Source organism: Carassius carassius, chromosome 44 (assembly GCF_963082965.1).
Source record: "Carassius carassius chromosome 44, fCarCar2.1, whole genome shotgun sequence".
Lineage (NCBI taxonomy): Eukaryota > Metazoa > Chordata > Actinopteri > Cypriniformes > Cyprinidae > Carassius > Carassius carassius.
Window position 1 is genome coordinate 6,649,332 of NC_081798.1, and position 13,455 is coordinate 6,662,786.

The following is a 13,455-nucleotide window of genomic DNA, read 5'->3' on the forward strand; positions in this document are numbered from 1 at the left end:
ACAGATTAACAGCCATAATGAATAGTTTAGATAAAGTCTTCTTTAATAAGTCTCTTCCTCTTTGTTATGGCATTCCTGGAGTGTCCTTTTATGTTATCTTCTGTTGTTTCCATAGCAGCCGAGCCTCCCTTCTCTTATAAATTGTTGACCATTTCTGGGTGATATCAAACTATAATGGATACTAGTATTCTTGTTTTTCCACCGCTGGCTGCTGGAAATCTCAAAGGTGCAGGGCTAGTCCAGAGTTAATATATCTCTTTTAAAGATTAATTGTTGAAAGTAAGTCCTGACATGCTTTGTCCGTAAGAAGGAAGTGTATGTACTGTAGAGCATTTTGGGCGAAGAGGTCATACGTCTCTGATAATGCATTTACCAGATGGGTGATGAAAATGATATGCTATCACTTTTAAAAATACATTCCACTTGGTTGTTTAATGCAATTATATTTATAAGTGTGGTTTAAATATTGATCCAAACATTTCTGGTAATTTGTATAAGGATCAATGATAAAAGAACGTATTCAGATTTCACCAGAGATACTTTTTTGAAATGTGAGGTAAACGGCATTTAATCTGACTAAATAAATGATTTTAAAAACATAGCGAAATGGCTTTTTTAATTTGATGGGAAGGTTTAAGGTGATACATTATAATGACATAAGGTTATCAGTCAGGAAGTGGAGCATAAGTGTGAATCAACTGTAGTTTCTATTTTCTGCCAAAATATATCTAAACAAACTTATTGTGCACATTTATCTTACCATTCGTCTTAATCTGACTCTTTCTCTCTTCCGGACATGTCAGGCCTATCTGAGTCTCTACTCTGTATAAAGGACTGTTCCTTGGCTGCTGCAGTCTCCCCAAACTAAATATTTAAACAGGGCATACTTGAGCACCCATTTATTTAACTTTAAAGTTGAACTTGCTGCTTCAAAACCATTGCAAATCGCCATGGGGAAGCTAAAATGCTGTTCTTGGTGATTTCCTTGCATTAAATGGTATAAATATCACAATATTCCTCTTTTGTTCATTTTTTTAAGATTGCATGATCGGTATAGTTAGGCAGTAGTTTACAGTAAAATTACATTAAAATGCGATGCTTTTCACCATATATGTTAAGGTAACTTAGTTAACCATTAACAGTTTTTATTGTAGCATTTTTACAGTGCAGTTTATCTATTTTCGACTTTACTAAAACGTCAAGGATTTCAGTAGCTTGCTGACAACATCATTCCAATTTAATTGCATACAGTTCTTAACTTTATGTAAAGACCACTGGCAAGACCATCTCCTGTGTATTTTGTGAGAAATAACATGACTGTGCTGTGGGATGTAACACCTACAACCATCTCTGAGTGGATCTTCTAGTAGCGAGTGAATGGAAGTTCAGTGAAATGGGCCCTGGAATGTGATGTAAGACCCTTTGAGAGCCACTGACCCAGCCCCCTCACATTGTTCTGACTGAAAGCACAGGTTTATATTAGTGCATATGATTGCTATGTGCAAGATCGAGAGATGGAGAGAGAGAGAGAGAAATGTTTGGATGAATCATCAGTGCAGCTCGAATGCTTCGGGTATTTTTAGAGACACTTTATTGTTCCATCTTAAAACAAGCCAAGTGCGCCATTAAATGTACAATATAATAGTCCATGTGCCTTGTTGTATCGCCACTTGTAACTCTTCAGTACGGTAAAAAACTTCCTCACTACTGTCAAAACAAATGTGCTCCACTTCTGGGTTGAGTCAGAAAAATGCATGTGGATGGCTCAGATAACTTCCCATCATGCTCTGCAGCTGCTATCCTCCCTTTAATCTGATGCTTTGATGGATGTGGCACAGCAGTACTTCCCTACAGTGAAGAGCCCTTTCAAAGTGGAAGAAGTGTGGCAGAAATAGCCAGCTAATCCACAAGGTCATACAGGAGCTCAGGGTCCCAATGCAGCTCTGGATTGCTTAATGTATTACACAGCCTGTCTTTTCTTCCCTTTCTTCACATGTGCAGGCTGTAAATAGTTAAAACTCCAAAGCGAACTGAATTCCAAGCAAAGTCTCTGTTGTAACCCATGAAAATAATTTCACTTTTTTTATATACCACAATCACATATACCACATGTAATTCAGCCTGACATGCGAGAAGAACGTCCAGGCATAAAACTATCCAAGGCATGGAATATATTAAAAACAACTCTATAATCAGAATATTAGAAGCCTACAGCAAAAAAAAAAAAAACTGCACTGAATGTGGAGGAGGTGGTTTGCTGTACCTTGATTCCTTGAAGCCCATTCACCAGATGGAATTTGGTTATCTCTTCCTGAGGTCACACCAGAAAAAGAGATGTAAGCATTCCTCGACAATCAGCTGTTGAGCTGTACAGCTGCCCCAGTGTTGACTGAGAATGATGCTATCAGCATTTTTGCTAAAGGGGGTGTGGTGCCTTCATGAAATGATGACATCCATTTTATTGCACCTTTGCATTTCTTATTCAAACAAAACCAAATTTATACCAACTAAAACAATTCAAATAAACATAAAACTAAAATGAATAAAACATTTTTAAGTGAAGTAAAGCTGAAATAAAATAAAACAAATATTATAAATAAAAAAATATTATATGTAAAACTTTAATTAAACGAAAATTAGAAATGCAACTAACTAAAATAAGTTCAAGCTGAAGCATTAAAATGACTAATAAATCATAAACCTTAACTTAATCTGAAATATTAATTCAACCTAAATGGTAATTTATAAAAATACAATAAATGGGTAAAAGATCAAATAAATTCAAAATGAAAATAGGAAATATTCAGATAAAAAATTAATTCAAAATATTAATTAAACTGTTTTCAATTTAAATTGGTAATTCATATTTTTAAAGTCCAAACATAAATTTGACAGTATAACAGTAAAATGACATAGAAGCATAAAATGCAGTATTAAACATTTACAGTTTTTCCCCATCTGCAGTGAGGTAACTTGAGTTAATTCAAATAAAGCTGAAATAAAATATAAATTTTAGATGTAAAAACTTTAAATTGACTGTTAATGAATAAAACATAAATCTGAATTTGAAATATAAATTAAAACTACATAGCTAATAAAAATGACAAAACACAAAAAATTTGCTAAATTTAAAATGAAAACTGATCTATAAATGCTAAAATAAGGTGAATTCAAGGTTTTAAATGGTAAAACTGTCATGCATTCAACTGCACTGTGCTTCTTTATCTATGCACTTCAGGCTGTATTGTGGTCTTTTGATGTTAGACAGGCAGAATACTGTGATTTAACACACACTTTTAAATGTGATCATAAAAAAGCTGATCAGCCTCATAACTTGGAGAGAGCACTGTGTTTACAGGATTTCTATAGCAGAGTAGGCTTGTAGCCAGGCATGTCAGTGAGCTTGTGGCTGTCAGTGTGTGTTACTCCAAAGCCTAAAGCAATGGGACGGGGGTAACTGATACTGTATAGGGGTTTGGCTCAGGCTGAAATGAGAAGCACAGTCCAATAAGAGATACCCTTTCAGATTGATGCACATCCATACCGACGACTTAAGCCACCTGGAAGTTAAAGAGCCAGCTGCATTTAAATAGATTTATAGACGTTTTATTAAGTAATTTAACCGCTGTTGTCAAATTCCTGTTTTTCCTTCTTTGTTGCAAACTGGTGTTGTGAGAAGGCTTTTGATAGGAGTATTGATTTATCCAACCAGGCGTAGCTCATGCTGTTAAGCATCATCTATGAATCGTCTGTGTTGGTTGTTGGTGGTCTTTGACTCACTGGGAGATTTTGGATAAGGGGAGAGTATGTTAAATGTGTCATGTAGTAAATAAGTATGTGCATCGTAGTAGTGCATCATTTTTATGCATAAAGTTCTGTGAGATATGGTCAGATGTGCTCTGTGGTACAGGGGAAAATTTAAATTAAAAAGAGAAAATATAATTAAATGTAATAAAGGAAAAGTTGACAGAAAAATGAATGGAAATGAATGCATCACATATAGGCCTAGAGTTTATAAATACATCATTTACATATAAACGGCGTTCTTTCCCCTCTTCAGCTGCCTTTTGCCTTGTAAAAATCCGTGTATTGCTAGGGGTCTTTACAGTTAGAGGGAAAGTGACTTATTTGCATGTAAATGTTTCCAACAACACCAGCTATTCACGTCGCTAATTAAACTAATGTAGGACCGTTGACTTGCTGACATCATGGACGCTCATTACCATTCACAAGCTCGAGTGGGCAGAGCGAACAGCGATCCAGTCGAGTCCAAGCCACGGTTCACTGAGCTCTCATAGCCTGTTATTGACGAGAAGCGCAGACTGTTCCTGACTTTACCTGCTGGAACTATCACCGAGAATCGCGCTGGATCTGCGGGGACGCTTCGTGCTATCACGTTATTGTAGATGTTTTATCAAAAGCATCAGAGCTTGAGGCATGTCTTTCCTGGACGATACCTTTGTACGAACTAAAGCTGGCCAGTAGTGCTTGATAAAGCCGTGCGGACTGAATCGAAGCGAGCGCTTGTTTGTGGAGACTGAAGAAGTGAAAGTGCGCCAACTGATCGCTTTTTATGCCGGAGATGTGTAGCCCGTGCTTTGCTCGATTCACGACGGAAGACATCAAACTCTCTTATCTTCGTTCATGATAAAAGGTAAGCGTTTGTGGCTCTCCGTTGCTGTAATCGGGTCTGCAGTTAGAACCCTGTGTTCGCTGCATTATGTGGTCGAGGTTTTCCAAAAAGTTGATCCATAAACTTCATTTTTTAAAAATCAAAAGCAGATCCTTGTTTTCTTTAGGTTGGTTAACTATACTGATCTAACGTTACAAATCTTGGAGAGCAGTCTTAGGTGGGGTTTACCTTTGTATACGCCTTTGATTTCATCTAAAAAGATTGCGAAAATGGCTATTAAAGACCGAAATGAAATGGCTACAACTTTTCACGGTTACCTTGTATCTTCAGTCATTGCGATTTGACCATGGGCGTCAGTTTGGTTTGAAATGTGGTGGGGACAGAGACGCATTCAGAAGTGCATTTTCAGAAGTGGTGGGTACAATGATGCATTTTTTTTTCTCTTTCGCGCAGGTCATGTTTTGAAATACGTCCTGTATCTTATTAATGTAAATAAATAAAAATGTATACAAAAATGTGATGATGTCCGACTTGTTTTATGAAGAAGAAAGCCGTACAAAGCATTAGACATATGATATATGACCCACTAATCTGCTTCATATCATCATATAAGTACCATGTTGACAATATGACATGGCCATGACGTGGTTTAATGTACCTAAACAATGATTACCAAATTTCTCTTTCATGTTGCTTTGTTATAACCACTGAAAACGGGGAAAAAAATCTAACCCAAAATCGGGCCTCGCTCTACATTATCCCGCTTATTACATGGCTACCCACCAAATAAATCAATAATTTGACACAAAATATTGATTTAAAAAAGAGTTTATTGATTTAAACACTTATTTGTATTGTATTGTATTGTATACAATTGTATTGCTTCCGCTAAAGAAAATAGTTCCGTCTCTACGATTAGAATCCTGCCGCGTCCACAGCAACGCTCTGTTTTTCATGGCAACGGTGTTATTATCAAGAAATAACAGACAACACAACTTAAGCACTACAAATTTTATCAAGATTGAAAAAGCAAAAATACGTGTAGCACATGAACACTATTGACTATCACACCATGATCTGAATGCTCTCAATTCACAACAACATGCATCCATCCAATCTACATCAGGCATTTTGACTAAAACTTGATCCATTCCTCATCATCATCATCATCATCATCACAACTATTTCAGAATTCAGCAATAGATTCAAGCAATAATTAAACAAGATACTGACTACTCAACAATCATCTCCCCCAACACTTGCTGTATGAACGCAAACCGTAACTAGCTAATTAAGTTGGTGGCTAAGGAAGTCTAACGTAACATTAATTGCAAGAGAAGAATTAAAACAGCCGATCCCTTGTGTGCAAATGCACAAGACCTAGCTATAATACCAGCAAATATTAATAAACATAAGTTATCGCGTCTTACCTTTGTGTCAATGGTCTGCAGACCCATGCTGTGTGTACAACAACATCCATTTGTTCTAGAGGTTATCACTTTGATATGTTATAGTCCATGGCACTAGGATGCAACCTTGTGATATTGTATGAAGGCTAAATGACTTGCTCGTCTATGATACATTCGCCAGAAATTCTGGCCAATCCCAACAAAGACTAGGTAGCCTCGTTCCCGCTCGTTCACTGTCCATTTCAAACTGTCAACTCATTTGAAAAGCATTCTTTAAAAAAAAGAAGCGCGATAGTCATATAGACGGTTTTATCGGCCGCACGCGCCTGGACCTAAGTTAACTTCCGGTCTGTGTTGTGTATATCGGTCTGGATGCAGTGCCTTCTACAAACGCGGTTAAAGTCAAGGCGATGAGTAGACTGAGGGCTCAGGTGGTTGTGCTGCGGGATGTGTTTCCCATACATTTATTTATTTTTGGAAACTCACCACAATTTTAAAACTGATCGATTTTCAAAAAGGCTTCGCTGAATAAACATGAGTAACGTTATGTACTGCACGTTTAATAATAATAATCCCTTACATTTATATGTTTAAATATCAAAACGAGGCACAGGTGTTTTTTATATCGCTGTATTTCTGAAGGAAGACTTGCATGTTATATGCCTGATAAAGCAGCGTGTGTGAGCGTACTTTGTTTACAGCTGTTACTGGGGAAACCTCCATTTCTCGCGCTTTATGTCTATGCTTTAAAACATCTCCTATTGGCAAAGAATGGATTTGCATTCTCATTAAGTCCGCCTGATCCATGCAGCAAACATATTTTGTTTGTTATCAAAAAATATCTACTCTAGAGGGACTTGGCTGTTGTTATTGATTCTATTTGGAAGTCTACCGGAAGTTAAGTTAGGTCCGCAAAAGCGCGCATGCGCAGTAACGTTTGTTTATGTTGTTGCCGTTGAAACCGTCTATAGAGAAAATAATAACAGTGACACGATGACTCCCCCTCCCCCAACCTAGAACGTATCCCAATGTTACAGTTGTTGCAGTTTTAATGAACAGAAAAGCGTGTAGCCATCGCAGCAGCAGAACTCGAGGTTTAAAAACCCTCGAGTTCTTTTACTTTAAAAAAAAAAAAAAAAAAGTGGTGGGTACAAAATGACTCATGACGAAATCCGTCCCCCCCGAAATCGACGCCTATGGATTTGACCTGCTCCAGTTATCGGATTAAGCCCTTGTTTGGTGGTGTTTTGTTGGATTAACACATGAAGGGACAAAGTGGAGAATAATACCCAGCAGAGAAAGAAACCCCAGACAGCTGCTGTTGAATTCGTACAAGGGTTTTTTTCCTCACCCAACATACGCTCGCGCTTCTCACGTTCGTAGATCATAGTTTATTATGAAGCTACCCGATTCGTCAGTGAATCGTTCTTATGAGTCGGATCTTTTTAGTGAATTGGTTGACCAGGGTCAAGAAACCGGTCTGAATGATTAGTTCACGAATCGGCCCAGGCGGTTCTCAAGTTAACTTATTGAACCGAGAACAGTCAATTTCGGACTTAAGCTATTTGAGTTAATACATCGAATCGATTAATACGCTCACTGTAAAGGCCCGATCACACCAATACGTATAATTATCACTACAACGTTTTTATAATCTTTATAATTCTGTGAGAAAAGATGTAATGGTAAGGACACAGAGGAATTAGCATATAATTCGGATCACTTTCAGAATTTATATTTTATATTGCTGAGGAACGATAAAATTGGCAGCCAATCGGAATCCATTGAGTATTTTAAAGTGACAGACAACAAGAGCAGCTCAATGTTCACGAGTATAATAAACAGAATGTTGTCAAATATTAATAGAGTTACCATTATAGTTAACTTTGTAATTATTGTTCTTAGTGTTAACAGGCCTTAAGAGTCTTTGGAGTCAGCTGTGCATTTTACTGATGTGTGAAAGGTAAAAGCTGAACATCAGAAATGCTACAAATGAAACATAATGGATACAATGATTGTGTGACTGTTTATTTAATCATGTAAAAATAGCTGTATCAGTTTAACCAACAAAAAAACTAATAGGTGGAATGTCTCTGCTTTCCATCACTGTTTTGATGCTTCGCTTGCTTGCTGTCAATGGGATGTTATTCTGGGCTGAACTCATCTTCTCTTACAGCACTATTTCGATGAAATCAATACAGCTTCCTCCCGTACCCCTCACCCATTTGAAACACCCTCCATTAAACTGATTTCCTTTTCTTTGAATAATTGATTTATTTACCTAAGTTCATATAGTAGTAGGTCATCAGTCATGAGTGTGTTGTCTTGTTTCAATGACTTGTGTCAGTGTTTACATTATGGGAGCTTTTAAAGTCTCGAAGGCTCAGAAATGTGACTAGTGCGGACTTCCTGTGAATACAGCAGTCTTGTGTTTTGTATTATTGAAGCACAAACTCAGCCAATATCACAAAACAATGCTTTGAATATGAAATCAACAGATTCAAAAAGCGGCCCCCAGTGTTTAATGTGGGAAAAGTATACACAGTTGCATATACACAAAAGATAAGTGAGAGTAGATGGTGAATTGGTTTTCACTAGCACGCAGCTGTGACCAGCTTCTCCACTGTGTGTTGCCCTTTTAAAAAGCTTGTTTAATTCATCCAGAATGATCCCATGGAAAAGCCTGGGAGCCTCATCAGAGACTGGAATTTTGCAAAAGCTACAACCAGTGTTATTTTACCATTACTGAGATACAATAATAGTTTATACTAATATTTTGAATTAGTTTTTTTTTTCCTGATCATTGTAATTTGTTAAAGTTTAAGTAATTTAGTGTTTTTTTATTTATTTATTTTATTTCAGCTAATGTTTTAATTTCAAGTAACAGAAATGTGTATAAATGTATATATTGTATCAAAGATGACAATGCCACTGTGTCTAGCCATAGGCTATTGTTAAAAAGAATTAGATGAGATAGTCTGGTGGTAGCATAGGTCTGGTTTTTAAGGGAATAAGTTTCCCTCGAACTAACAATAAGTCCACATCTGTTGTTGTCTGAATAATTTAAAAATGCAATGATTAACCCACAATAAGCAATTGTCCAATCAGATCATAAATCACATTTACCCTGTTCCGCCTAGATGCCTCAGGGGCATAACAACGTTCCGTGTCATCCCTAGATTACATTCCCAGTCTTCCATATTTGCTATGTAGGACAAATCCTTTCTAAAGGTTCTCAGTGCAAGCTAGCAAATCACACTGACTTGGTCTTAGCATGACGTTTGTAATGAAATCAGCATGCATTGCAACCCAGTGTCCTTTTTAAACTCAAATCACATTTAAATGATTGGAAAAGCATTATCAATGGACCGTGGAGTGGTATTGAGCCTGGAATTTGCAGTCATGTGCGATGCATGTCAAAACATGGAAGGAGTTTCACTCAATCCGTTCTGTGTGGTTGAGAAGGGAGTTACGGTGATCTAATTTTTGTCCAGTTCATTTATCTGGACCAGACCAACATCTCCATGGAACTCTTTTATAGTAATCCCAGAAATCTCAATGTAGCTAAATGGGTTCATTCTTTCTAGATATCCATGCATTATTAGTTATGAGCAGATAAAATGTTCTGGTAAAACACTACACTTCCCAAGAGTGCCGGATTGCTTTGTAGTGATTCCTTGTTTTTTTTTCTTTCTGCCCTTTAGTTGTTATAAGGACTAGTAAAAAAAAATATTTCAGAAAACATTTAAAATTAGGTCTGATGAATCTGAATCTTATCATTAGTCTTCTCCACTAGATGTCACCCTATTTTTTACCTTTTGCGATGTTACATCAGAAAGCCTGGCATTCATTCAGTGCTTATCTGTAGAAGCATTTGACATTACAAGTAAAGGCGCCATAATTTCCGCAATGAATGAGTGGCGGATGGCACTTGTTTAGTTTACTACACACATACTAAAGCTTCTGCCATCTCTCTATATGATGATATGAACACACAAATATAATCTCCAGCTGCTCTGAGTCACTTCATTAGCATTTTACCATTTAATTTGAGAAAACTATCGTCATATCACATACACCGCAGCTGCAAGTTCCTTGTGGCAACCCGTCAAAATAAAAGTTTTTTTAAGTTGAAGAAACTGTCAGAAATATATTACAATGTAACAACAATTCTACTACTACTACTACTAATAAATATTAAGAAATCTTTATTTTTAAAGGAATGATCACATTTGCTTTCTTTTTCATTTTAACAGTAAACCTATGTTGTGCAGCACTTTGTTTGCCAAAAAGATAAAAGGGTTCTATTTTCATTTCATTAGGATACATTTTTAGGCCTTCATCTGATTACTAGAAAAATTAAGAACATTTTATTGGGCCCTATTGGGTTTTTTTTTTTTAAGGACCCTATACAAAAAAAAAAGATTAGTCCTAGGTTTAAAAAAAACAGGCCTGTGGCTCTTAATTTCTTTTTATTAATTCACCATTTGTAAACTAATGTTTACTGTTAATTTTATAGCAATATCAATAGCATTTGTATTAAAACTATATTCACTGAATGCTATAAAAAAAATCAAGAATCGAACCAAAAATCGAATCGAGAGCTTACAAATCGAAATTGAATTGAATCGGGACATTTGAATCAATACGCAGCCTTAGTTGTTATGCTCTGCAGACCAAGCACTGTTTGAGAGAGCGGATGAGTATCTTAACAGTATTTGGTATTCACAGATGGACTGTTTGTGAGGGCCTCCATGTTCCTGTGATTGTTCAAATGTAATGCGAGTTGTGAAGTTGCCACCCTCAAGTAATGCAGATGAATTGTCCTTGCTCAAGGGTGTTGGAACTGCAGAGAGACCAGCTGCATGGCCTATATATAAGTCTTCTCACTGTTACCTCCCACAGAATCTCCTATCTAGTCTGAGTCTTTCATTTTGTTTCAAAGAGATGCTTTTAAACTACTTGAGGTTCACGTAGGTTTTAAAGCACTTTATCCATTTATAGGTTGTTTTTGTTTCCTTCATCTTAAATATTTATAAGTGAACTATTGTGTTCCTGGGCAGTGTTTCCCAACCCGTTTTTGTCTCGTGTACCCTCATAACCCCCTTTAATAAGTACCCCTTCATTGACGTGAAGGAATGTTTTTCTTTTGAGTTTTATTTTACTGGTTTGCTATTTGCCAGCTTTATTATTATAGTCCGCATGAAATTAAAATATTTTTTCTAAATTCAAGTTTTTGATCTTGTAAGCAATTCATCCATTCTCATATCTAGATCTTCTGGTGAAACAGTCGACTTCTCTCGGGTGCCAGTTTTTTTTTTGATCGCATAAAACCCGCCCATTGGGTAAAATCGACTGCAAGCTCGCATTGAAATCAAATCCCTGCATTTAGTCCATTTCACTGGGATCTACATCATAATATGAAAGAGTCTGCTGCTACTTTTGTTACATCGTGACTTTAATCTTATTTAAGTGGCCGTTATATTGAGACACCTGAGGTTGTTTGTTGTCTGTAAGTTTTGACTTTTTTGCAGGCAGTAATGGAGAAACTTTCCCTGAGAGACCTAACAGAATTTATTTGTAAATTAAGTCCAGATGGGATGTTTAACAAGTCTTTGTATGGTGTTATTTTTAATATTGTAGAGACTCAACTAGTATGAAATAATTGCTGGAAATTTTAGGAAGATATAAATTTCATTTAAAAAGAGTACACTACCATTCAAAAGTGTTTTATTTTTATTTTTTTAAATAAATTAGCACTTAGTCATTTATAATGTTACAAAAGATCTATATTAGGCATAAATCCTATTCTTTTACATTTGTATTTATGAAAGAATTCAGAGTATTTAAATGTACTCCAGCCTTGTGGAGCAGAAAAGACTTCTTGGTGTTGGGGGGCATTGTACTGAACCCAAACATTTGAAGGGTACAGGTTTAACCAGGCATAATCAAAATTTATCTGTGTAGCCCCCTGGAAGCCCTGTTTTGGAATCTGTAATTGTGTTATAGTTATAATTGAGTCATAATGGCTTTTAGTGTAGTTAAGCTACAGTCCAAGTATGACACAATGAGTATTTGAATAATTGTACCAATACGTGCGTTCCTAAAACGGTATATGTCATATATCATATATCATCTGTCTTTTGAAGCAAATGCACAATACTAAAGCCATATATGTGTGTGTTATATAAAGCCAAGCTGCAGTTCTATTATCTAGGTCTGATAGTCAGATAACCAAAACAGGACTGGTGAGTGTTTATGTGAAATTTAGAGAAGACAAATAATTGTTTTAATCCAAATTAAATCTTACATTTAAGTGCTTGTTAATGCACTTGATGGTTTAGACATGTCAGTTGCAATGTTGTAGAAGAAATACCATGACTCACTCTTCATATCCTTAGGACAATAGAAGCATGATGACAGATCTGCTGATGGCTTAAACTGAACCAACACTCCTTTTTTCTGTCTTGCTTCCATAGCAACTAGAGTTCTTTGACGTAGATGAGTCTATAGATTAAAGATGTCTTTAAGTTAACCATCTGGCCGACATGAAAACGTCAATCAATCATTGTGTTACTGTCCGCTGTCTGTCTTTGACACCTTACAGCCTGCCAGGCCTCTGAGGTGCTAATGGGATTGGCCCTAAGTGGGCGGCTTGTTTTCTCTTCCCTTGGTCTAAGAGGTTAGTTAATCTGACCAACTGGCCGGCGAGCTCAGAAAGTGTGGTTTTGGCAGAGCTTGACGCCTGTGTCTGCTTGTCTGGACGCTAACCAGACGCTGCATGTTTGACTGGTAGAGTGTGTTTCATCATGACATGAGTCATTGGACATGTTGAGGGTTTTTGTTGGACTCTTTGGGCTGCTACTGGCTCTAACCAAATGGGGATATGTTGATTGACAAAGCAAATGAATAAAAAGAGAAAAGCTGTGTGGGAGAGTTTCTTGAGAGGTTTAATTGTAACTTGAGATGTTAGCACAAAGTCAGTTTGTTGTATGCAACTCATGTATCGCTTATTCTGTTGTGTTAAACAAGTTTACTGTTTGAGGGAGGGAGCTGAGAAATAAGTGTTTAAATGTGTTAAAAATGCATCTTATTAGGTGCATTTCCATTTCAAATTTGTGCTAAACTTTGGCGATATTTTAGAAATGGTGATAAAGTATTGCGAAATGATGGCGTTTCCATTATCTGATGTTATACGAACAAGATTATTTTTTTATCCCACTCGCGATAAGGCAACAGATTGTGATGGGATTTTGGCTACACTAGCCATTATATCTAATTGAAGGAGGCGTATGCATGTATCTTGACAGAAGCAGCGTGGAGAGGTACTTCTAGGATGTGCTGTGGTGTGACTGGTAACACGAGCGTTAACTAGAGTGGCCGCAATCAGCTCCAGTGGCCGTTTTCAGAGCC

The 13,455-nt window shown here is 36.7% G+C and overlaps 1 protein-coding gene across 3 annotated transcripts in view; it reads left to right on the top strand.

The window, feature by feature from the left end:
- Positions 1-13,455, top strand: part of LOC132126094 (prickle-like protein 2) — a 76,351-nt gene that overhangs the window by 50,818 nt on the left and 12,078 nt on the right. Inside the window, exon 1 of one of the 3 annotated variants that reach the window (XM_059537131.1) lies at positions 4,137-4,654. The exons of the other annotated variants lie outside the window; for them this stretch is intronic. The gene's annotated coding sequence lies outside the window, so the exon portion shown is untranslated. Of the gene's footprint in view, positions 1-4,136; positions 4,655-13,455 lie in introns of those variants that run through there. 3 annotated transcript variants of the gene reach the window in all.